Source organism: Lagenorhynchus albirostris, chromosome 2 (genome assembly GCF_949774975.1).
Source record: "Lagenorhynchus albirostris chromosome 2, mLagAlb1.1, whole genome shotgun sequence".
Taxonomy (NCBI): Eukaryota; Metazoa; Chordata; class Mammalia; order Artiodactyla; family Delphinidae; genus Lagenorhynchus; species Lagenorhynchus albirostris.
In genome coordinates, this window is record NC_083096.1 from 46,018,398 (window position 1) to 46,045,613 (window position 27,216).

The 27,216-nt window shown below is 36.6% G+C and overlaps 1 long non-coding RNA gene across 1 annotated transcript in view; it reads right to left on the reverse strand.

Moving 5' to 3' along the window:
• Positions 1–8,238: 8,238 nt before the first annotated feature.
• Positions 8,239–27,216, reverse strand: part of LOC132510066 (uncharacterized) — a 111,824-nt gene continuing 92,846 nt past the window's right edge. The window contains exons 4-6 of the long non-coding RNA XR_009537224.1: positions 19,690–19,813; positions 14,129–14,198; positions 8,239–9,809 (exon numbers count right to left, since the gene is read on the reverse strand). This is a non-coding gene — a long non-coding RNA (uncharacterized LOC132510066). The remainder of the gene's footprint in view (positions 9,810–14,128; positions 14,199–19,689; positions 19,814–27,216) is intronic.

Sequence of the window (27,216 nt, forward strand, 5' to 3'; positions counted from 1 at the left end):
AGTGATCACTTCTCTTCCCACCCCACAACGACCCCAACTCCTCAGTCCAGAAAATCCTTTTTTAACCTGGAGCCAAGGAAGTCTTGCACTTACTCACCTTTTTTGTGTAGACCAGTGGTTCTCAAAGTGTGGTCTCTGGACCAGCTGCAACAGTAACATCTAGGAACTTGTTAGCATGCAAAGCATCTTCCCCCCTACCCAGCCCTACTTAATCAGGAACTCTTAGAGTAGGGTCCATTGATCCTTGTTTTAATAAGCTCTCCAGGTGATTCTGATGCTAGAGAAACTTTGAAAACTTTTGATCTATACCTTGAGTTCTTTTTCTTCCCCTAGTGTACTGGTTCTCAAACTTTAACGTACATCAGAATGGATGGCTTGTTAAAACAGATTGTTGGGCCCCACCCACAAAATTTCTGACTCACTAGGTCTGAAGAGAGGCCTGAGAATTTGCATTTCTAACAAGTTTCCAGGTGACGCTGAAGCTGCTGGTCTGGGGACCACATTTCAGAGAACCATTGTTCCATAAGAGGTTTTAGCTCCATAATTGTCAATTCCCTTCCTTCCATCTCTCCCAATAAGATCCATCTAGTTATTACTGCTAATGTGTTAATCAAATACATTCTCTAGAAATCTACTTACATGTAGTTATTTCTAATCCAGAACCATCTATCACAAATTTGACAAGGGCTTATGCTAACATTTTTGAAAGCCAAGAGCTGATGTTAGGTCAGCAGGGCTTAAGCTTTTTCATCCCAGGTTCCTCTCCAGTTCAAGGGCTCCCATAGCTAGTCCATCTGTAGGACATCCCACAAGACTCTGAAACAGAACACAAAGCCCGTTGTTCACCTTGTAAGATCTGTTTTACAAATAGCAGGTCAGAGCTTCATTGGTTTCTTCCCAGAACCCAGAGACTGAGAAGAATATGGTCGCTGGTGAATACAGAGGAGACAGAGAAAAGGGAATGGACGGGAAGATCAGGGTGGGTAAATGAATGAGCAAATGCTTTGAGAGTCATTTACCAGTTCTTTGAGGTGAAGGCTTTTTGTCATGATTTGGGGCAGACAGGAGGAGCAATTTAACCTCGTGAAATCTTGCAGTTTAATTTTTGGTCCCAATACTCCCAGATTTAAGGAGAATAAAAAGTGGCCACCAACTCCCTTTCCTGCTTAGTTGTATTGAAATCCATTTCCTTGCCTGCAGCATCATCAGGGTCCCCAAAGCCCCTTGATCCCATTTATTTTTTACCTGGCCTCCTGAAGAGACACAAAGTCTTTTTTGGCTTAATTACCCCAGAAGAGTGATCAATGTTTTCCGCCTGCTGGGTACAGGCACACTCCTAGCTAGGCACACATTCCTAGCTAGGCACACATTCCTAGCTAGGCAAGGAACCACTTCAGAGAAGTGTTTATCCTACATTTGGTCTTTTTTTTCATGAAACTCTATTTTGTTAAGTGGCCCACATGGTTCTGAAAGTACCGACCAAAAAACATACTGAATATTAGTTACCATAATTATTTAGACGGTTCAGCATCATTTATTAATAATTCCAAGCACTGTTATTATTAGGATAGTTCTGAGGGTTCCCAGAACAGAAACTGGACTATTTCGCTTAAGGCAAAGTTGCAAAGACTTTTCTGCTGAAACAACAGTCCTATTGCCACTATAGTGATAGATGTGGATTTCTTTCTTTTCACTTGTGTTCCAAAAGAATGGGATTACTTGTGTTTTTCAGATGCTTGCTATGGGTTTCTACCTCTGTCTTTTTACTCTCCTTGGCATTAAACACAGACCCTTTTTCCTCACGGCACGCAATATTTATTGAGTTGAATTACATTAAAATAAACTGTTGAGACTTCCAATTAAAGATTGGAATCAAAGCTTCTCTTTTACTCTGCTCGGTGAAACCAACAATACCAAAACAACAATAGCAAACCACAGAGAAGAATATGAAATAAGGAAGGAGCAAAGCCAGGGAACAACAGTCTATGAGGAGTAGCTGTCAATATAGTAATATGTGGACCAAATAATGGGACCCAGCAAGGGTGGGCACATACCTTGACAGACTTGGGAAGCACATGCTTTTTTTCAAAGTAGGCCATGCTGAGAGCCAAACCATTATTTACTTTCTTGTATCAGTAGATCTAGCAGGGTGGAGGTGGAGTTGTGGGAGTATCCCAAACCTGACTTAACACCAGAGAGAGGCAAGAGATGAGGCGTTGAATGATAATCTGAGTGGACCTGCCATTTCTACAAGAATAAGCTGTCAGTTTGATAGGGTAGATGAGTGAACAAGCATAAGTGACAATCAGTTCAGCTACTGATGATAATAAAATAACGAGGAACAATAATTACTAAATCATCATTTAAATAAAAAACATTGCATACTGGAGACAAGTGAACTTTCTGCTTACCCCCAAAGTGGTCCAGAACATTAAACTTTGAGAACAGGCAGTGTTGGCACGTTCATGGTAGGAAAGTGTGAGAAAGTCCTAAGCCCAAGCTGCCTTCTGTCTCTATTCAGTTCATGAACCATTCCTGCACAAGCTTTTGTAAGTAATTGCTCCAGGAGGAACTGGTCTCATTCAAAGTTGAGTAATAACCAAAAAGCAGCCACAAAGAAAAAAGTACATGACAAGCAAAAATCAGGTAAAGGATATTCACCATGTGAAGACTTACGCCACAGAATGTTTCCTCCTGATCACAATTAAATTTAAAAAATGTGGTCCCTAGAAGTAAGAAACTAAAGAGGAGATAAAAGTATTCAAGTATAAGGTGAAAGGAGATGAAGAGTGAGTAGTCAAAGTTTTGGAAAGGATGAAAGAGTAAAATAAAACCATTATAGATGTAGAAGCCACAAGAGAAGCAGCAAAAGGAATCAATAATAAGGGAAGGGCTTCCCTGGTGGCGCAGTGGTTGAGAGTCCGCCTGCCGATACAGGGGACATGGATTCGTACCCCGGTCCGGGAAGATCCCACATGCCGCAGAGCGGCTGGGCCCGTGAGCCATGGCCACTGAGCCAGCGCGTCCGAAGCCTGTGCTCCGCAACGGGAGAGGCCACAACAGTGAAAGGCCCACATACCACAAAAAAAATAATAATAATAAAAAAATAATAATAATAAGGGAAAAGAAGACAGGAGAGAGACAAGTACAAAAGAACATAATTAAACAGACTCTGAGACAAGAAGGAACATACAGAAGATAATGGAAAACTATCCTTACTGTATTAGAGGAAAAGAACAGGTTAAGTAGGAAAAGGTGCTAAAAGTATAATAGAAAAAGCTTTGGAGGATGATGAAGACTTGAATCTCCTGACCTCACCTTCTTCAGGACTTTGCTCAAATCTCACCTTATCAGTAAGATTTTCCCTGATGGCCGTATTTCAAATACCCACCTGGCTTCTATCTCCCTTCCCTACTTTATTTTTCTCCATGCAATACCTGAAATGAAAATCACACTGAATGGGATTAACAGTAGCTTAGACACCACAGGAAAAAGACATAACTTCAAATAAAAGGCAGAAGGGGAAAAAAAAAACCTGAGGGCAAATTGAACAAAACATCACTGTAGTGAGGCAATACCAAGCAGTCTAAAATTTGTGTAATTGGAATCCTAGAATGGAGGAGGAGAAAAAAAAATTTGAAGTAGTAATGGCTGAAAAATGTCTAAATTTGATCAATACTCTAAAGTTGCACATATAGGAAACTCAATGAGCCACAGATTAAGTACAAAGAAAGTCACACCCAGGCACATCATGACCAAATTGTTGATAAGTAGAAAATTGTAAATGTAGACAGGGGCCTGGGGAACCACAATATAGAGAGAAGAACAAAGATAAGGAAGACAACAGACTTCTTGTCAGAGCCAGAGGACAATAAGGTGGTATTTTTAAATTGTCAAAGGAAAAAAGTGTCAACCTAGAATTCTATAAACTACAAACCTCTCTTTCAAAAATGAAAGTTAAATACAAGTTTTTTAAAGGTGAGTAAAAACTGAGAATATTTATTTCCTGCAGGCTTATGCTATAAACAAGGTTAAAAGAAGTTCTTCAGAGAGAATATAATACTAGAAGAAGTTTGGATCTACACAAAAGAATAGAAAGCACTGAAAATGTTAAATATGTGGTTAAACAGAGATACATTTGTCTCACGTTTAAAATCTCTTTAAAAGATAATTGACTGTTTAAAGAAAATAAGCATGTATTGTGAGGTTTATAACATATGCAGAACTAAAATATATGACAAAAATGTGTTTGGGGGGAGAAGTAGGAGTATACTGTTGTAAGGTTCTTAAAATATGTAGGAAGTGTTAGAAAATTATTGGAAGGTAGAAGATAAGATAAAGATGTATGTTATAAACTGTAGAGCAACTGCTACAAAAGAAGTATATCAATAAGTCAATGGTGGATAAAATGGAATACTAAAATTTTTTTTTTAATGTAAGAAAGAGAGAGAAAAGCAGCAAAGGATAGACGGAACAGATAGAAAACAAATAGCAAAAGGGTATATTTAAACCCAACCATATTACTAATTGCATTACATGTAAATGACATGAGATTTCTACAAGAAGTCCACATTGCATAGAAAGATACAAAGAGAATAAAAATAGAAAAGAAAAAAAAACTGATCTGAAGAATGCTGGAGTGATTATATTAATATCAGACAAAAGAGATTTCACAACAAGGAATGTAACCAGGAGTAAATAATACTTTTAAATTTGTTTTATGCTTTGGTTAATTTCTAGAGTTTGAAGTGATTGTTTCTGACAATTTTGTTAAGTTTTATCATTGTTTTGGGGGGATGGTATTTTCTGAGCTTCTCACTCAGGCCTTCTGGAAGTTCCACCCCCTACCTGGAGTGTTATAGGAATGATTGTTGAATTTATTAAATGCCTTCTTTGCGTCTTTGATATGATCAAATTTTTCCCTTTTTGCTCTAACAAATTACTTTGATAGACTTCCTAATGTACAACAACTTTTGCATTTTTTGAATAAATCCTATTTGTGTTGTTTTATTCTTTAGTTATCCTGCTAGATTCTATTTACTTTTTTAAAAAAGATTTTTTTGCATTTATATACATAAGTGAGATTACAGTCATCTATTTCTTCTTCATAGTTTTGGTGTTAAAGTTGTGCAGGCTTTGTAAAATGTATCAGGAACCTCTGTATTTTTTTCTATGGCCTGGAATCATTTAAAAGATATAGGAACTAGCTGTTCTTTAAAGGTTAGATAGATTTCAGCTATGAAACCAGTAGGTAACATTTTCAGTGGAAGATCTTTTTGACCTTTCCAATGTCTTCTGTGGTAATTGGTCTATTCAAAATTTTTCGTGCCTTCCTCTTGGGTTAATTTTGGTCATTTTTATTTTACTGAGAAATTATCCATTTCCTCTAGATTTGCAAATTTGTTGCCATGGAGTTTCATATAATTCTGTCTCATAATTTTTAAAAAACTCTCTTACATTGTAATTTGTCTCTTTTTTCATCCCTAATTGTTCATATTTTTACTCTTTTATTTTCTTTATCAAGTTTGCAATAGGTTGTGTATTTTATTGGTTCTTTTGAAATACCAGCATTTGGTTTCATTAATCATTCTACTAAATTTTGTTTCTTATTTTGTTAGGTTCAATTTTTTTCTCTATAAATTCTCTCTTCCTAAATTGCAAAAAAAATTTTAATAACCTTTTAAAATTTCCTAGACAGCAAATTTTTCTTCATCTTTTATTTTTCTTACTTAAAATAATAAAGGCATTGTGACTATGCATTATTATTTTTTAACTCTGAATACATCTTTGTGTACCATAAGTTCATGTATGAAGTATTTTCCTTTTCTATTGCTTTCTATAGAGTTTATCATTTTAGCTTTGAGATCTTATTGACCTAATGGGTATTTAAAAATATGTTTTTACTTTCCAAGTAGTTAATATTTTCTACTTTGGCTCAACATTTCATTATTTATTCTTAATTTTATGGGTTATTAATAAACTTAATTTATACTGTTTTTGGATATTTATATTATTGATTTCTGTAAATATTTAATGGTATATGAAGACTGTATATTTCTACTTGAGATTTCCAAATTTATTCTAAAGATTTATTAATTTGAATTTGTTGATATACTGTTCAGTCTCTCCTTGTCTTTGAGTACCAGATTCTCTGATTCCGAAAGAAGTGTGCTGACTTCTCCCTCTCTAACTGCATTTTTTAAAAAAATTATTTATTTTATTTATTTATTTACTTTAATTCTGGCCGCATTGGGTCTTTGTTGCTGCGTGCAGGCTTTCTCTAGTTGCGTCAAGCGGGGGCTACTCTTCGTTGCGGTGCACAGGCTTCTCATTGGGTGGCTTCTCTTGTTGCAGAGCACGGGCTCTAGGCGTGCGGGCTTCAGTAGTTGTGGCATGCGGGCTCAGTAGTTGTGGCTCGTGGGCTCCAGAGCAGAGGCTCAGTAGTTGTGGCACACAGGCTTAGCTGCTCCGTAGCATGTGGGATCTTCCCGGACCAGGGCTTGAACCCACGTCCCCTGCATTGGCAGGCAGACTCTCAACCACTGCGCCACCAGGGAAGCCCTCTAATTGCCTTTTAAGTAGGTTCTAGAAGACTTGCTTTATGTATGTAGCTCTTATTTTATTAGGTGTAAGAAAGCTTTTGACCATCATGACTTCTTGATAAATATTGTGCTTTTTAACCATCACATTATATTCATCTGTATCCCGTTCAGTACTTTTAACCTTACTTTCCACCTTGCCTAATTTTAATATTACCACTCCTTTTGTTTGTTTGCTTATGCTTGTAACTCTGCCAAGTCTTTATTTTTAACCTCTTGAAATCGCTTTTTTGAAACGTTCTTACCATGGGTGGGTTACTCCTAGGGTTTGTAATTACTCCACTGTGACAGTCGGTGTCTCTTCTGTAAATATTTTATTAAAGTATATTATATACATAGAAAAGTGCATAAATCATAAGTACATGTAGTTCACAGAATTTTTACAAAGTGAACATGTCTGTGACTACTACCCAGATCACAATATAGAACAATATCAGCACCCCAGATCCCTCCCTGAAGCCCTAACCAGTCCCTGACCACCCAAAGTTAACCATTGTTCTGACCCCCAAAACCAGAATTTACTTTTGCCTATTTTGAATTTTATATAAATGAGATCATATTGTATATCCCCACTTGTATCTGGTTTCTTTGGTCCAACATTATGTTTGTGTATTTTTCCATGTTTTTATGTGTTTATATTTTTTATTGCTGCATAGTATTCCATGATGTGAACATACTAATGTTTCTTTATCTAGCCTATCATTGATGACCATTTAGGTTATTTTAACTTTTGGCAGCTACAAATTATATTGCTATAATAATTTTTGTACCTGTGTTTTTGTGTACATATGTATGCTTGATCCACCATTTCTATTCCAAAATATATGCCTCACAAAAATTCATAGGGCTACACACCTATGATATATAGTTTTCTGTGTATATGTTATACTTCAGTAAAATATTCACTTAATAAAAGGTAAAAGAGAGAGAATGCAAATAAGAATCAAAATTAAAAAGCAGAAATAAGGTCAGTCTCAAGAAAGATTTAAAAAAATAAGAAAAGAGTATTATAGCATTTGAAAACCTATATGTAATAGACAAATGCCAAGAAATTACAAGATGTCAAAATTGGCACAAGAAGAAATGGATAACTTAGATATACCAGTTAAATATCAATAGTACCTAATACTTAAGTATCAATAACTACTAGCTAAAAGGGTGTCTAAAAGACAAACCGTCCCCTCAGATCTCAAGTACAGATGGTTTTTTACATTAGTATTAGCAACATTTGGAGGAACAGTCAATTTCTATCTTATATAAGTACTTACAGAACATAGGAAATGAATTGAGCAGATCATTCTGTGACGCCAGTGTAATGACTTTGGAAGTAGATGGGAATAAGACAAAAATAATACACATAAGAAAATGATAGGTCTGTTTTACTTATGATCATAAATGTCATACTCTATATAAAAGATTAGTTATCCTTCTTATCCCTGGAATGAAGGGATGGTTTAATGTGAGAAAAGTTTATCAACATAATTCACCACATGAGTAGACTAACGTAAAACATTTATAATTGTTTATTAAAATATTATTAATCTCAATTGATGTAGAAAAATCATTTGATAAAACATAAATAAGTCAATACCTGTTTATGGTCAGTCTATCAGAAGACAAGGAACTGTAGGGACTCACTTTAACTGAAAATTCACAACAAAAACTATACTTGTGGAAAAACTGAAGATGCAGTTACTTTAAAACTGGGAACAAGAAAAAAATGCTATTATTGCTACTATGTAACATAAACTGGAGGGCTTTTCCAAGCAATAAGAAATGGGAAAAAAGAGCTGCAAGCCCTGGAAGGGAAAAACAAAAAGCCTTATTACCTGCATCTTGGTGGTGAGAAAGGACTTCCTAAAAATATTCAGAAACATAAATCATGAAGGAAAGAAAGGTGAATTCAATTTTATTAAAGCAAAAAATTGCTACTTAACAAGAAATAACATTGATAAAGTTAACAGACAGATGATACTTTGGGAGAAAATATTTTCATTGTCTAACATCATTCAGGGAATTATATCCAGCATTAGAAGGGAACTTTTGCAAAAATCAGCAAGAAAAACACATAATCCTAGTGGGAAAAATAGGCAAAGGCCATGAACAGGCAATTTCCATAAGAGGAGACCTAAAGTGCTATGATACATATAAGATGCTCAAAGTCATTAGCTATCATAAACTTTCCATTATTTGAGTGATGAAATTCAGAAAGCGGGATAATGCCTAGGTTGGCAGGAACACTGGGTCAGGGATTATGGTGCTGTTATGCATTGCTGGGGGGGACATAGGCTGTAGCCTTCTGGAGAGCAATTTGGCAGTATATTTTCAAATTAAATATACAAGATTACCCAGCCACTCCACTCTGAAATATACTGCAAAGCAATTCTCACATAAGTCCACAATAATGGGATGCTTATTGTTTGTGGTCGTCCAGAGTGGGAGCCAGGCTAACCTGGGTGTCCACTCCCCAGGGGACAGATAGTCAAAAAGTGATGGATGGACCAGAGAGTAATATACAGCAATGAGAAGATAGACTAGAGGCAACATGCAACATGCAGCATAAACGTATCTTCAAAACACAGCACTGGATTTGAAAAGAAGGAGAATGTGATTTATTACACAGTATCATTTACATAAATTAGAAATATATGTACACAAAACATCAATACACAATTTATAATAAGACATAAAAATGAAACACGTTAGGAAGTGGAAGTGCAAGTGGGGAATTTGGACAAAAGGAAATAAGCCAACCAACTAACAAACAAGCGAGGGATCTATGTTGATCAAAGATGACAATGCACCATGTATTAAGGAGTATGATTGACACAGCTCTCAGATTTTGAGTTCCCCTTCCCAAACAACAGCAGCAACAATAACAAAAAAAGACAATAACAAGCAATGAGAGGTTGAAAACTGGCAGGGATGCCAGATCAAGTGATTTTGGAGGCTATAGAGAGGAGTTTAGCTCTCATTCTACATGCAGTGGGAAGAAAGCATGGGAGGGTCTTAAGGAGTGAGTGGTACCTCTTCATAGAGACCATTATGGCCACTGCAGGATGACCAAATGAGAGGATGCAGGGCAGCCAGGCAGGAGACTCTCATCTCGGGTAGGAGGTTGAAGATGGCTCAGATTAGGCTTGTAGCAATGGAGATGAGAGAAGTAGGCAGATTCAGGTTACATTTTGGATAGAAACCTAACAGGAGCTGCTGAGAAATTGAATGTTGGTGTTGAGGGAAGGAGAGAAATGAAAAATGACACGTAAGCTTTTGTCTTTGGCAACTGGGTGGTGTCACTCACTGAGGCTGGGAAGATGGGGATAAAAAGGGGAAACCAAAACTTTGCTTTTTCTTTTTTTTGGTCCATGTGCTTTTTTCTTTAATTGAAGTATAGCTGATTTACAATACTGTGTTGGTTTCAGGTGTACATCTAAGTGATAATAAGGTTTTTTTTGCAGATTATATTTCATTATAGGTTATTACAAAATATTGGGTGTAATTCTCTGTGCTACAAAATAAATCCTTGTGTTTATCTATTTTATGTATAGTAGTTTGTGTGTGTTAATCCTATACTCCTAATTTGTCCCTCTCCCCGCTCCTTTGGTAATCACAAGTTTTTCTCCTATGTCTGTGAGTCTGTTTCTGTCTCGTATATACATTCATTTGTATTATTTTTTAGATTCCCTATGTAAGTGATATTATATAGTATTTGTCTGATTTATTTCACTAAGCATAATATTCTCTAGGTCCATCCACGTTGCTTCAAATGGAAATATTTCATTTCTTTTTATGGCTGAGTCATATTCCATTATATGTGTGTACCATTATATGGTACATATATGTGTGTGTACCATTATATGCCACACATTATATGTGTGTATCTTCCTTGTCTATTTGTCTGTTGATGGACACTTGGGTTGCTTCCGTATCTTGACAATTGTAAATAGTGCTGCTGTGAACATTGGGGAATATATATCTTTCCAAATTAGTGTTTTCATTTTTTCTGGGTATGTACCCAGGAGTGGAATTGCTGGATCATATGGTAGTTCTATTTTTAATTTTTTGAGGAACCTCCATAATGTTTTCCACAGGGGCCGCACCAATTTACATTCCCACCAGCAGTATACAAGGGTTCCCTTTTTCTCCACATCCTTGCCAACACAAAATTTCTGAGTTGGATCACTTAGCACGTTAAGTTTGAGATGTCTATTAGACATTCAAGTGGCGAGATCAATAAGGCAGTTTGATATATGGTCTGAATTCAAGGAAGATACACACTTGGGGATTGAATCAGTCTATAGAGAGTTAAATATCTGGCTCTAACTCCCAATATTTATGTCACCTTGGCCAAGATACACAATTTCTAGGTTTTAATTTGTTTATCTGTAACATTGCAATAGAATCTGCTTCCCAGGGCTGTTATGAATATTAAATCAGATAACACATCTAAAGAACTTGCCACAGAACCTGGCACATAATAAGTGCTTAATAAAGGCCCCTGTGACTAGAGAACAGGGAAGGGAAAGACAACGTCAGGTGAAAGAGGTTGGCAGTGGGGAGATCATGTCAGAATTTTTCAGCTGTGGTAAGTAGCTTTCAGTTAGTGGCTTGTAGGGGCTTTTATGCCAGGAGGGACGTGACCTGGCATTACTAATAGTAGTGGCAGATCATTTAAGCATTAGCATTCAATATTGTTTTTTCAGACTGCAGATAAAGAGTCTGGGTTGTTGTATACACACACACACACACAACCAAACAAATAAATTTAAAACTTTGATTTCAGGAGAATACACTCAGAAATTATAACAAGTGGAAGCATTTTTAGCTGAATGGCATTAGCATAGTCCGGACAATTCTTGCATCTGCAGTACCCACAAGGGCTTCTCTGCCAGTTTGCGCACAGGTCTATTCTTTACACTGAGTGTTCTTGAGTGGCAAGCGATTGGTGCTTAGGGACAGCTGGCATTTTATAGCTAAGCCCGTAGAGTGAAGCCTCAGTACTTTGTATTTATCATACTGCATTAGCACAGAGGCTGAAGTCACACATCGCCCAATATTTCAGAAAATAATCTTCATTCTGCTGCATCCAATGGCTTCTCTGTATCCAGTAAATGATGCAGTGTTTCAGAAAAGGTCACCTTTCATAGGACAATTATATAAGTATCTAGTTACTGCACAAAAGCTTGAAGTTGTTTAATTTTGGGGTTAGGAGTGCTACAGATCACCTATACCTTACCGTAAATACAATGAAGAACCATCAGTAGCCCTAATGCGGTAGCTGAGCAGGGCATCCTGGTGGTTCTAATTTCACATTTCTCTTTATTTATCGACTTGCTGTAACAAGTGATGATGGACCTCCATAATTCAGCTGTTCATCCTTTATTGAGCTTATGAGTGGGACAATTATAGTAGCACATCTGGAATGCTAGAGAGAGAGGTTTCCATGAAGCACTGAAAACCCCCAGCAGCAACAAAAAGGGAATAATGCCCTTCGATCAGTTTTCCAGTTAACTGCTGCACAACAGAGTACCCAAAACTTAATGTTTAAAACAATAGCTTCTAAGTTATATCTCATGATTCTGTGCGTCAGGAATTCAGGCAGGGCTCAGCTGGGCAATTCTACTGCCCCATATGATGTTGTGTGGGGTCATTCAGTAGTACTCACGCAGGGGTTGTCTGGTCTGGAGGGTCTAAGACATTTTCACTCATATACTTTGTGTCTTTTGGAGAATGGCAGGAAGCTGGGCTCGGCTGGAGCCCTCTCCCACTCTATGAAGTTTCAGGGCTCTGAGCCATGTAGGCTCTCAAGCAGGGTATTTTGGCCTCTTGTAAGGCATCTCAGAGTTCTAAGAGACCAATGTAGAAGCTGCCAGCCTCTTAAAGGGTATCTCAGAACTGGAATAGTGCCATTTCTGCTTTACTCTATTGGTCAAGGTGCTCACAGGCCAGCCCACATTCACAGGAAGGAGAACTAGACTCCATCTCTTGGTGGGAGGAGTGTCAAGGAATTTTAATTCACACAGTTAGGGACAATTGTTTGCGTTGATGGTACCTGAATAGCCCTGAGAGGCAGTATTATCTAGTGGTGAGAGCACAGACTCTAGAGTTGGACGGGCTGGTTTCAAATCCAAGCCTTATGACTTTAGCTGTGTGGCTCTGTAAATTGTTTAAAAATCAATTTTATTGAGGTATAATTTATATGCAGTGAAGTGTTCTCATTTTAAGGGTTAATTTCTACAAATTTTGTCAAATTTATATACCTGTATAACTACCAACACTATCAAGATAAAGAACATTTCCATCACCCTAAAATGCTTCCTTGTACTGCTTTCCAGTTAACCTGGAAACCGCCAACTCAAGCAATCATTGATCTGCTTTCCTATCACTATAGATTAGATTTGTCTCTTCTAGAGTAAATGGAATCATACAGTATGTACTCTTTTGTATCTGACTTCTTTTACTTAGCATGTTTCTGAGATTCATGCATGTTTTGCGTGTTTCACTATTCCTGTTCATTGTTCAGAAGTATTCCATTATATGGATATACCAGAATTTGTCCACTCATCTATTGATGGACTTATGAGTTATTTCCAATCTAAGTTATTGTGAAAAAAGCTGCTAGGAACTTTTGTTTTGTGTATTTAATAATAATAAAATAACAAATATCCGTGTGGACATATGTTTTTATTTCTCTTCAGTAAATTCCTAGGAGTGGGAATGCTGGGTGTCACTAAGTATATGCTTACCATACAAGAAATTGTGAAAATGTTTTCATAGTGATTTTTATCATATTACACCCCATATCAATAATATATGAGAGCACCAGTTGCTAAATAGCCTTGTCAACACTTAATAGTGTCTTTAGCCATTCTAATGCATATGTAGGTACCTTATTATTATTTTAATTTGCATTTTTCTGATGACCAGGGTGCTGAGGATCTTTTTCTATGCCCACTGACACTTTAATATTCTTTTGTAGAGTGTATATTCATGTTTCTTGGTCATGCTTTTAATATTTTCCATGCCGCAGTTTGCTCATCAGAAAAATAAGATGATTGTAAGGTAATGTATTCACAGGTTCTGGGTATTGGGATGTGGAAGTTTTGAGAAGGCTATTATCCAGCCTTCCATACCAGCGAAACCATTGTAAACTGAGGTCTCACTCATGGAGAAGCAGCCAGAAAGGGCCCTGTCAAGTAGAAAGTGGGAAATTGATTTGGAGAATTTCTGAACCTTCCAAGCCTGAGTTTTCTAAGCTAAGTTTAGTTTGGTAAATGGACAAACATGTTATTTACTGTACATTTTTTTGGCATGGGGGAATAAAATAAGAAAAATGTTTACCTATCCTACTCAAATTTCTACCCAGCACCCTTAATGCTCTTAGCAGACCACGGGCAAAGCTTGTAGCTGCAAATTTTAGTCCTGACATGTCTTTGAAGTCTCATCTGAGAAATTCATGTGAATTATGCATTATACTTAAAATAGATGTGTATTTGTTTTAATACAAAATAACATTTTAAATGTCTTACCAGCAGGAAAAATAAATTGATGCTCTTTATTCTTTGATCTTCTATTCCCCCATGACATCTATGATTAGCTCTGTTTGAGAAACAATGTTATATAAAAGGAAGTGCATTGTAAACTATAATGGGCAATGAAAATTCATATTATTAGATTCACATATCAAATATTGAAAGCATCACATTGGTCTTAGCTCCACATAGTGAATCCAAGGAGAAAAATAAAAGGTATTTTCTTTAAAGTTAGGGAAAGCAGAACTCTACAAAAGTACATGATTCCTGGAATTTACTTTGTATTAATACAGTATGACATATTCTTCAAAGTATGGTGCAGTAGGCTTTTTCAGTTTGGCTGATTGCCAGGGAGGTGGGAGGTTCATTATTAAGGAGATATATGTAAAGAGGAAGAAAAGCCAGTGTATGCAAGTGTGGGAGATACTGGGGTCTCTAGTCCCCCCATAATCTCCATAAACCTCTTTAAAATCATTTTTTGAGATGGTCAACTGATGTTTTCTCAGTCTTCTTTGAAATTTGTGCAGCTTCAAAAAGTGTCACTTTCCCTATCCAGAGCACCACTTTCTTTAGAAATTCCAGTGCCATCAGTTTTATATCAATAAGACCAGTATTCACAAGGGCACCATGAAAGGAAGATCAGTGTTCCCTGAGACTCCTGGGTAATGGCAAAGAACTAGATGATTCTGGATGTTGGAAGCCCTTTAGAGATTTGTGGAAGACCTGGGCTGTGTTTCCTTTGCTTAACTCTTAAAGTGGCCTTAGCTCTATTAACCCTTCTAGGCAGGAAAGCAAGGGAAAAAAAGCTTTCATCAGGGGCCCCAGAATTCATTTCCATAATTAACACCACTGGAGGAATAGCTCATCCACTTACAATTTCTTTTCATCTCCTTTATTTCTGTTAGAGAGTGTAATACAGACTTGGTATGTGGCTCCTTCTCAAGAAATCCTTAAAGAAAATAACACTCCTCCCGTCCAATAATTTTTCAAATGCGTGCTAATATTGTTGTTAAAAGAATATTGTTTTAACATGTAGAAATTGTGGAGCTGTGTCACAACAACTGTATCTTTTATTGAAAAAGTTACCATATAATTTTAGCAAATAGATGAGCTAGATAATATTCTAAAATGTGTAGTCAGGGTTTAAATGGCTGAAAAATTGAAGTCTAATGAAGATTTGTTATTGAAGGAAAGGAGGAGCCTGGGGAGTGCACACAGAATTGCTAACAGCGCAGTGTCAAAACAAGCATTCATGAAGGCTGATTGAGAATCTGTAGAATGAAACAAGCAGACACAGGCTTTTGTGGGTTCATGTGATTTAACAGCGATAGGGGGATCGCGTCTGGTGTAAGAGGTGTAATTTTACCTTCTGCTTCAGAAGGTAAAAATGAATAGCTTAAAGCAGGAATTTAAAAATAATATTCCTGCCAAATAACCCTTGGTGATTTTTCAAAATAAGAAAAATGTTGCATGTTTGTATTCATGTCATGTGAGAAGTAAAATTCCAATTCTTTTGTCTTCTATTTTCTACTAAATCATCAGTTTGCTTTTGTTTCCTTTTGGAAAAATGAACAAGTCCTCAAATGCTATGAACTCCATCCTGATCAAACTCTATTCGCAAACAAAAGAAACTCCTTCACTCTTTGTCCTCCAATAACCTGCCCCATCTGCTATTTTTACCTCTTAACCCTGATATGACTTTAGCTCTTAATTTGAATTTTTCTCACTTTGTACATGTTTTAAGTAAACTTGGAGATGTCTGCGTTTGGTTCACTAGTCACAGTATAATTCTGGTGACCCCTTTGAGCCTCACCTCAAATTTCCATTTATTCATACATCGAATTGCTTCTAGGGGTATGACATTTTGGACGTGATTAGAAGGCCAAGTGAAAAATATTTAATGATGTCACATGACAAGGCCACTTGGACAAAAGGACTTTGTACATGTGACTTCACACAATGGGAAATCATGAACTTTTCTCACCCTGTAAGTGGCATTGTACCAGAGCACACTAAACTTCTAAACTTAGAAGCTACCCTCTGGCATGGTTCAGGAAACCTTTTCAGTTCTGATATCTGGGGGTTTTATACAAAAATATAAATTAACATTGGGAATAATTCATTATTTTTCATGGATTGAAACCAAATCTTGTTCAAGAACACGACTCTCTTATAGGCTATAAATCTCATTCATTATTAACATTTTCTTTGTTTACATAATATTTTGTCACATATGGGAATATATGTAAAAGAGAAGAGCATACCAGAGCAATAAGAATGGAAAAAAACAAGAGAGTAGGTTTCAACTTATTGTTCATTTAAGTTAATATTGTTCTTTCAGAAAACAACCTTTTTTTTTTTTTAAACTTAAAAATGTATTTCTGAGAGCCCCACGGTGTGCTCTGAACTGCGTTGGTGTTATGGAGCATATAGGGCACTGATACAACATAGAACATACTTTCAAGGAGGTTGGTCTTGTAGAAAGAGACAGTGTAATAAAATTAAGAAAGAATGGAAACCTGCAGTTAAATTTCGTACGTCCGGTATTTTATGTACTTTATCTCTTACCTTCACAACAATCTTGCAAAGAAGATATTATCCTTCCCAATTTATGCATAAAGAAAAAGTGGTTCAGGATGGTGAAGCAATTTGCTTGGGGTCACTCAGCTAGTAAATTGCCCAAGCAGGATTCACAGTCAGGTGTTTCTAACTTTAGAGAACCAAGTGTTTTCCACTGTGCCCAGCTACCTCCTATTTCTAGTTTGTTTCCTAGAATGAGTCACTCAACCACTCCATGCATTAGTTTCCTATACTATAAAATACAGAGGTTTCTTTCCTGGAGTGGAATTTCACTCGATATCATCTTTAGACCAACCCATGAGGCACTGGAAGAGCAATCCCAGACAGACGTCTAGGCGGGGTCACGAGCCTCCACACTCAGGACCAGGGCCATCAGAGTGCCCTACATTCAATGGGGCACACACTGATCAAAGCATCTGGGTCCTGGAGGAAAGAAGAATTTGGATGGGCACAGAGGACACAGAGGGTTTGTAGACTGAGAGGGTAGCCAGAGCAGAAGCATGGAGCCAGAGTCAGGAGGGATGCTGGCATGTTTGCTGGGTAGTGAGGGGATGGAGAGATTGGAGTGTGAGGGGCCTGTGTGCAGTGTGTGGAGGGGGTTTGCTGGGTCAAGATGAAGGAGAACCTTGAATGCGAGGTGTTTATGGTCCACTTGAAAGGCTCAGAGAGCCAGTTCAAGACTTTTGCCACATCCCTGTGCCACTACTTATGGCTTTAGATCTTGAACTTGATATGTCAGCTGGCTGAGGTGCTCAGACCCTGTAATAGAAAACAGAACTCTTGGAGTCAGAAGTATTAATGATTGGGTAGTGCCTGGCAAATAATAGAGCTCACAAATTCATGGTAAATGAGTGAATAATGTCTGAGAGGCATGCAGATTTATTCAATTTTCCTGGAGGGTTAATGGATTTGCCCTGAGCTACTAATATCACCTGGTTCTCTTAGGCAAACTCTCTTAGACCCGTACGTGGGAGAGAGGGGCCTGGATGAGGGCACCTTGTGTGATTGTGAATGTCTTTCATCTGTGAGAAGTGACTGACCCATTTAGGGGCTCAGTCCGGGGCGGGCCTGATGACGGCCATGCTCTAGCCAGCCAGGCCAAAGGACCCGCAGGTGGGCATAACTGCTCAGTAGCATAAAGTGCCGAGTCAGAAAGCTGTGGAGGAGAACTCAATGTGGACCTCTTTGTTCTTTGGGATTCCCACAATACAAGGGAATATTTGAGACCAGAAGCCACGAAGACTCAAAAGCAAAAGCAAAATATTTATGTTGATGAGTTACAATGTAACTGAACAGTAGTTATCCAAGGCAACATTGAAACACAACTGTGGAGGAAATGGATCAAATCACTGCCCTCATGGAGTTTCCTTTGCAGTGGGAAAAGACAGATAATAAATAAACAAATAAAAATAATTTTTCAAAATATAAGGTCAGTTATCTCAGCATGTTATATCCTTTGCCTACTGTTTTGAAAGCCTCCTCTGTCATATATCAAGTTTCCATATATGTGCAGGTCTATAAATAAAATATCTATTCTGTTTCCTGGTTCTATTTGCCTAGCTCTGCCTACATTCTTGATTACTATAGCTTTAGAGTAAACTTTGATATATGATATAGCAAGGTTCCCAAATTAGTTTTCTGCAAAAGTGCTTTAGCTATCTTTATTCCATGTTCCCCAATTAGAATCAGTTTGTCAAATCCCATGAAAACTCCCTATTGGCTTCTGATTGGAATTACACTGCATTTATAGATCAGTTTGGGAAGAAACGACACCTCAATGACAATGAATCTTCTCATACAGGATTATTGTAAATTTCTCTGTTCTTATGTCTTTAATATCTTTCATTACATTTTTGTAATTTTCTTCCTAAAGCCCTTGCATATCTTTTATTAGATTTATTCTTTCTAATTTTTATTGCTATCATTCATGTTATTTATTTAAAAATTACATTTTCTAAAGGTTTATTACTGCTATATAGAAATGTAATTTATTTTAATATTGATATTTTTAATCTATCAACTAACTTTGCTGAATTCAAATATTAATTCTGATACTTTTTGAGCAGATTCACTTGTGTTTCATATGTGGACAATCTTACCACCTTAGAGCAGTGGTTCACTCGGTGATTTTGTTCACAAGGGGACAGTTGGCCATGTCTGGAGACATTTCTGTTTGTCACAACTGAGAGTGTCAAAATTTTGTAGTCATTTACTAAGTAATTATTTAGTGAAGTCGTACTTCACTAAATAATTAGGCCCTGTTTGAGAAGCCGAGTATTCAGTGGTAATGAAAACAAATATGTTCCTACCCACTGCAAAATTTAGAGTTTAGTTTATACCTTGCAAACAGAATATATAACTTCTTTCGTAGTATTCGTGGAAATACAGAAAGCACAGAAAGTAATCATATAATAGAACAGAATAAAAACAAAGCTCGGAAAGGCAAAAGTTATATAAAATTACTCTTTTACCACTATGCTATAAACATAGAACTCAATAATAAATGTTTAAACATTTAAACAAACAACTCCTTGCCAACTGGAGATATGTATCCTTAAATGACTTATGTATTTTTAGAAAAAGAATAAAAATAAGTCAACCTAAGACTTAAGAAGTTAGCAAAAGAAAAAAAGGAGCCACAAGCATAACAGAAGTAATTAATCAACATAAAGGAGACATTAATTACTTATTAAAAAAACCAGTGGAACTGACAAATTTTAAAAGCTCCTTATTTTAAAAACACTAAACAAAGGAAGGAAAAAGAGTAACTTTATGGTAGAGAAACTGACAAACACTACTTCAGCCGGATCAAGGTCAACAGCAACAATGATGGGTCATGTTGTCAATATGTATCCTTGAATGATGTGATGAGAGTGGCACTTTATCTCTGTGGTCCTTGTCCCCAAAACTCATAATCCCAGGCTAGTCATGAGAAAAACAGCTGTTAAATCCCAACTGAGGGGCATGCTAAATAATACCTGATCAATATTCTTCAGACTGTCAAGGTCATTCAAAACATGGTCTGTCTGAGAAACCGTCACAGCCAAGAGCAGCCAAAGGAGACTTGACAACTAAACGTAAGGTGGTATCCTGGATGCGCTCCTGGAACAGAAAAAGGACACTAAGTAAAAAACTAAAGAAATCTGAAAAAAGTATGGACTTTAGTTAATAAGGTATCAACATTAATTGCGACAAATGTACCATCCTAACGTAAGATAGTAACAATAGGGGAAAATTGGATGGGGCATATGGAAATTCTGTAGTATCTTTGCCACTTTTCTGTTAATCTAAAACTTTGTGTTAGTGTCCTATTGCTACTGTAACAAATTATCACAGATTTATTGGCTTAAAATAATGCAAATTTAAGAAGTTTTGGAGGTCAGAAGTCCAAAATGAGTTGTAGGGGGGCTAAAATCAAGGAGCCGGCAGGGTTGGTTCCTTCTGGAGGCCCCAGAGGCAATTCTGTTCCTTGTCTTTCCTGGCTTCGAGAGACTGCCAGCATTCATTTACTTGTGGCTGCATCACTCCAACCTCTCCTTCTGTTGTCATGTTGCCTTCTCCTCTGTCTGATCTTCCTGGGCCGCTCTTTTAAGGACCCTGTGATCACACAGGGTGCACTCAGATAATCCAGAATAACCTCCTCATCATAAAATCCTTAATTTAATCACATCCGCAAAGTTGTATGATTGCCCTATAAGATAACATTCACAGGTTCTGGAGATTAGGACATTGATGTCTTTGTGGGGCTCTTATTCAGCTTACTGCACTACTCTAAAATTAAAAGTTTATTTAATAAAAACAACAGACAAATACTTAGAAAATCTAGCTGAGACAAAAAGGGAGCACACAATTAAATACCAAAGACCAACAGGAATATAACAAAAGATATGGAGATTTTAAGACCATAAGAGAGTAGTACCTATGACGATGAAAAAATACATTTCAGTATCCAGATGAAATAAATGATTTCTTGGGGCAACAGGGTGTTATAGAAAAAAAATATTAGGAAAAGACCCAGGCATAAATGAAAATGTTGCCATAGAAGGCTTAGGGACAAGATGTTTTTATAATGACCATAGTTTCTATTTATTGAGTGCTAAGTGATGGACAGAGCTGGAATTCAAGCCAGCATTTATCTGGTTTCACAGCATGATTTTGCCTCCTGTACACATATGGATCGCTCTTTTCATGCTTTCAAGGAACAGATTTTTCCTATTCTATGTAGTCTATTCCAGAGCACGGAAAGCTACCTAACTCATTTTTAACTCTTCAAAACTAAGGAGCACAGCCTGGAGAGGCAGGCTCCTCCCTCGAGCTGTATGATCTTAGCCTCAGTTCCTTATCTGCAAAATGTAGATAATGCTGTATCTCATTGGTAAATGTTGTAAGAAAATATAGGAGAAAATGTAGTGTTTGGAACATGGTATGAGCTTACAAAATTATCACAACTGCCATTATTATTATTAATAATAAAACCTAACAAAGACAGGATAAAAAGAAAAGAACTTATATATTTAAAAATTCTAGGGCTTCCCTGGTGGCGCAGTGGTTGAGAGTCCGCCTGCCGATGCAGGGGACACGGGTTCGAGCCCTGGTCCGGGAAGATCCCACACGCCACGGAGCAAGTAAGCCCATGAGCCACAACTACTGAGCCCTCGTGCTACAGGTACTGAAACCTGCATGCCTAGAGCCCGTGCTCCGCAATAAGAGAAGCCACCGCAATGAGAAGCCCGCGCACCACAAGGAAGAGAGTAGCCCCCATTCGACGCAACTAGAGAAAGCCCACGCACAGCAACGAAGACCCAATGCAGCCAAAAATAAATAAATAAAATTAAATTAAATTAAAAAAAGTTCTAAATACTAGCCAATGGGACTAAAAAGAAATATTTGAAAAGAATAATCTACCACGACCAAGCAGAAACTATCAGTTTAGTTTAATATTATAATATTTATTGTTATATCATACTGAGAGGTCAAATAAAAAAAAATGATCATTAAATTTTGAAAGGCATTAGTAAAGTATTACAATCATTTCTGATGGGAAAATATTTTTGTTATTTATGAATAAAGGAATAATTCCTTAACACATTAAAAAATGTTTTACACTGACAGCTCATATAATTTATTGCGAAAATACCAATGGAGACATTTCCGTTAACATCAGGAACAAACCAAGAATGTCTGCTATTCTCCCTACAGTTAATTATTATTTTATAAGTTTTGGTCGCAGCAGAACAAAAATAAGAAGTGTGATTACTAGAAAAAAGAGAACAAAGTTATCATTGTTTGCAGATGATATCATCATATACCTAGAAAACCCTAGAGAATCAGCTAAAAAATAATTAGCAGTGAGTTCAGCAAGATGAATGAATATGTGTCGATGGATTTCAAACGCACCAGACACAATCAGAAAATATAATGAGGGAAAAATCTCTTTTACAATAGTAACAGGAATATAAAACACCCAGAAATATAAGCTTAATAAAAAGATATGTCAGACCTTTGTGAAAAATACCACAGAATTAGACAAACAAACATAAAGTAAGGCTTAAATAAAGAGGAAGCCATAGAGTGTGTCTGTGTGGACTATCATAAATATATCAAGTTTACCCACATTAAATTTTAGGTTTAATGCAACTCAATACATTCTCAATGGGATTTTCCTTTGGGAGTTTTTCTGGAAGAATAAATACATAAGAATAGCAATGAAAATTTGGAAAGGAAAGCTAATGAGGCAGGGTGCAACTTGTTCTACCAGATAGAAGATATATTGCAAAGCTACGGTAAAGAGTGGTACTTGCACAAGTATAGATCAATAAAAGACACTAGCCCTCAGAAAAGAAAGCTCTCTATTATGTACAATGGCTTGAGATGCTATAAAGTTGACATCAAAACAAAGGAAGGGATGTCAATAAATGGAAGTCAATAAATGGAATATGGAAAATATTAGTCTAAGTCCTTACCTTATCCCATATGTCACACACAGTAATCAATTCCAGTGATGTCTATATAAAACAATGTATATAGCAAATAAAACAACACAAATATTAGAAGCAAATAAAAATGACCCTCAGAAGGAAGAAACTTTCACCAAAGGACAGAATCAATAGAATCGGTGACAAAGTTTTAAATGCTGTCTATTAAAACTATCATTTCTTAAACAAAAAAGAAAAATAACATGGGAAATAATAAAATGACAAAGTTAGAAAAATGTTTGCCACTGATGATAGACAAAGAGGTAATATTTGTTTCTAGAGTTTTTATCAATCTGTAAGAAAATTACTGACACTTCCATAGAAATAATGGATAAAAAGACAAGGGTAATTTATGGAGGAATTATGAATGGTCAGTAAAGATGGGGGAAAGTTCAACTTTCCTGATAATCTCACAAATCTAAACATCATTTTATTTTAAAAAGTTTTATTGGAGTATAGTTGATTTACAATATTATGTCAGTTTCAGGTATACAGCAAAGTGAATCAGTTATACATATATGTATATCCATTCTTTTTTTAGATTATTTCCCATATAGGTCATTACAGAGTATTGGGTAGAGTTTGCTGTGCTATTAGTTTTCTATTTTATTAAACATCATTTTACCTATTTAATTGCCAACTCAGGGTGAGAGATGGTCAGGTGGTGGATACTGTTAGGTAACCTGGAAGGAATGTCTAGTGTTACCATCTTCCTGGGGATGTATTTGGCAGTATGTTTCAGGAGCCCAAAAACCTCTGGTCACTTGGCCCAGGAATTCTTCTAGAAGTCTGTCATTAGAAATGAAAAAGAGATGTGGACAATGCTTTTTGCACAGCGATATTCTTTACTTTCTATTTATAATGTCAAAAACTGGAAATAAATTCAACAAAAATTGTATTGGAATGGTAGACTATGGTATATTGATGATTCTGAAAAATTCTGGTTTTGAAGAACTTTAATTATATGTAAATGTTCACAATATAATTTGTTTGTTTATCTTCTTTTCGGCCACACAGCATGTGGGATCTTAGTTCCCCAACCAGGGATTGAACCAGTGCCCCCTGCATTGGAAGGGCGGAGTCTTAACCGCTGGACCAGCAGGGAAGTCCCTCACAATATAATTTTAAAGTAAAAGTGTAGAATTCAAAAGTGCATCCAAGAGAAGTTATATCTAGAATTTAGGGTAGGCTATTTCAGTTGGAATCTTTATTTGCATTTTTAATACTCCTTGTTTTCTATAGTAAGATGCATTGCTTCCATAATAAAAAAAAATAGCGTATGTGGGTCTATGTGTATTTAAGGTACAATATGGGTAGTCAGTATCCTCTTCAAGAAATTAATCAAACTTTGGAAATTAGAAGTGGATTTTGTTGATATTTCCAGACGTTTTTTCTTTTATTTTGAAACATACACCCTTCTCTCTCTCTTTCCAAACTTGTTCTGCTTTCACCAAGCAACACAGTCATATATGCAGTCCCTTATACTTATCCCCACTCCCTATTTTATTCTTTAAGAGAAAGGAATATATTTAAGTTTGGCTTTGATTTTTACAAGTTTGTTAAAAGAGTTTAAGATTTCATTTTGCTAAAAATGAAAAGATGTTAGTGACAGAATCATGCTTTGTTGCCTAGGTAGCAAAAATGATAACAACTGTATCAAATAGAAGACTTCTAAATAAACCTATGCCTAAATTAAAGTGGTATTTCCAAATGGTTAAAGAATTAAAAGACATGGAAAAAACTGAAGAGAATCAGGTAGTAACTTGGAATGAAGAGGAAGTACTGAATAGATACTGACATGAACAGTTAATATCATACAGAAATCATAGGGATAATCCTCACTAGAGCATCTTGTAAACACAGTTTGTTAATTTTTATATATTTCTATAATACATAGAAAATCGGAAAAATATTGGAGAATACAGAGGTAAAAAATGATCACCAATAATCCTACCATCTATTTAAGTGGAGTTACTTCTGATTTCTATTCTCTCTTTCTCTACCTGCAGCCTCCCCCCAGCATGTTATTTTTAAAGATACTTATTCAATACTCTAAATAAAATTTTTTACCACAATTGCTTTTCAGAATGAACTCTCTGGAAATAACTTTGGTGTTTGCACCCTAGTGTAAATTCTTCTCCAGTTTCTCATCTGAGAGTTCCCAGTGTAATTGTTGGCTCTCCGCATGGTCAGCTGCCCATTCACTCAATCTGAACGTGAATGTGAAGCAAGTCAGAAAGAGAAAAACAAATATCGTCTAGTAACGTATACATGTGGAATCTGGAAAAATGGTACAGATGAACCGGTTTGCAGGGCAGAAATAGAGACACAGATGTAGAGAACAAACGTATGGACACCAAGGGGGGAAAGCAGGGGGATGGTGGTGGTGGTGTGATGAATTGGGAGACTGGGATTGACATGTATACACTGATGTGCACAAAATGGATGACTAATAAGAACCTGCTGCATAAAAAGTAAAATACAATTAAAAAAAAAGTGAAGTCTGCCTGTTGACAAGACCTACATACGCAGATGTGGCTTTTATTGCTCCTTTCTTAAATATGAAACAAAGATTTACTTAACAAGTATTTATTAAATACCCACTCGATGCTGGGCACAGTTCTTGGCATGCAATAGTGATCAAAAAAGACCAAAATTCCTGCCCTGTTGGAGCTTACATTCTAGTGATGGAAGAGGAAAAATAGGAAAGGAAATTATTCCATATTTTAGAGATTGATATGTGCTACGGACAAAAACATTTGGGTGTCAGATGGTGACATTTGAGACACTAGAGAATCACAAATTTCCTATTAAAAAAAGGGCCTACTGGATGCCAAGAAGAGTTAGTGGATGATGATACACACCTAGACTTACCTGTGTGAAATTCTGGATGTGAGGTCATAAGGTTTCCCGCAGCAGGGGCAGGAACAAAGCGGTAGGAGAGAGGGCACACACAAATGGGTAGAGCCAGATTGGCATCAAAATTTTCAACAATAACAGTGTTCCTAAAGTAAAATGGATCAATGTCTTTGAAGTATGAGGGAAATTTTTTTTCAATCTAGAGCAGAATTCTCAACCAAATGATCAGTCCAATAATAAAACATATTCAAATATACCACTATATTGGAAGTCTACCTCTCATGTACCCTTCTTAGGAAGTTACTTGAAGATGTGCTCCTCAACAAATTGAGGGCATAAACTAAGAAAGAATACTGATGGAAAAATAAGTTTAGATGTATCCAATAGAGGAAATATAAACCTGTATGTGTGTATATATATATATATATATATATATATATATATATATATATATATATATATAGGCATGCAGTGATTAAATCCGATAAAGTGTTATGGCGCTGTGACAGAAATATGTTCAGCGTCCAGAAAGGACACCAAGGAAGAAGTGGTTCATTCTGTTGGTGGAAAGTTAAATTCCACAAACAGGAATTTACCTGATAGATAGAGTGAGATTTCTGCTGCCTTGAAGAGGAGTTGATCTTTGTATGTTTGAAAATACAATTATTCTCTTGTATGTCCAGCCTAAGGAAGTAATCTTAAATAAAAAGAATTAAGCAAAAAACAAAACAAAGAAAACAAACAAAAATCTTTTTTGGCGAATCAACTTTGAAAATATCTTACAGCATTTCTACAGCACCCCAAATTCATCACTAATATCAAATAACTCTTGAACTAGTGCGATTTTTTCATCAGTATATTGGAGATAATAATGCCTATTTTAAGGATTATAGTGAGAATCAGAAATAGAAATAGAAATAATTCTTAGCCTACTCTCTGAAACTGACTGGATGATGGTGATGAAAATTTGTGTATAAATCTTTCCACTGGTACAGAAAATTCAAGAGTGAATCCAATACTCTGTACACAGATGACACTCCATACATGGGGAATCACAGGAGCCCAGAAAGCTGGAGCTGGCATGTGCCCTAGAGACCAGCCTCGCTTTTTCACGTTATTGTGGAGGAAACTGAGACACGCAGAAGTTAAATGATTTGCCAGAGAAGTCTGCCTGGAGCCTCAGAACCTTACATTTAAGACGCTGAAAAGAGATTTGTGTGCCTTGAGGCCAGGGACGCTGGTGAATTTGAGAGCCCTTCACTTTTCCTAACTTATTTAAATAATGTGTCAGCAAAGGCCTGCTTACCAATCAGACACAGGGTGCTTCAGGGGTCTTTTCTCTTCTCCTGAAATGAGTTGTTAGGCCAACTGGTCGTAGCACCCATTGCTCTAGGAGCTGAAATCAGAATAACCAAAACTCACACCTTGGGGTACAAACACTGCTTGGATCAAAGTGATGTTTTTCTTCTTTTTAGCATTATATATTGGCATTAGGCCATTTCCTCCTATGTTTCTATAATGTACTATGCACTGCAATTGGTGAGGGGTTCACAGAGACATTAGTGGTATACTAGAACTTGTAGAAAGGAAAATATTATAAATCCTACTATCACCTTTTCTCTCGCCATATCTGACAAAGAAGGAGGAAATTAATTTCAGTCAGTATTAATT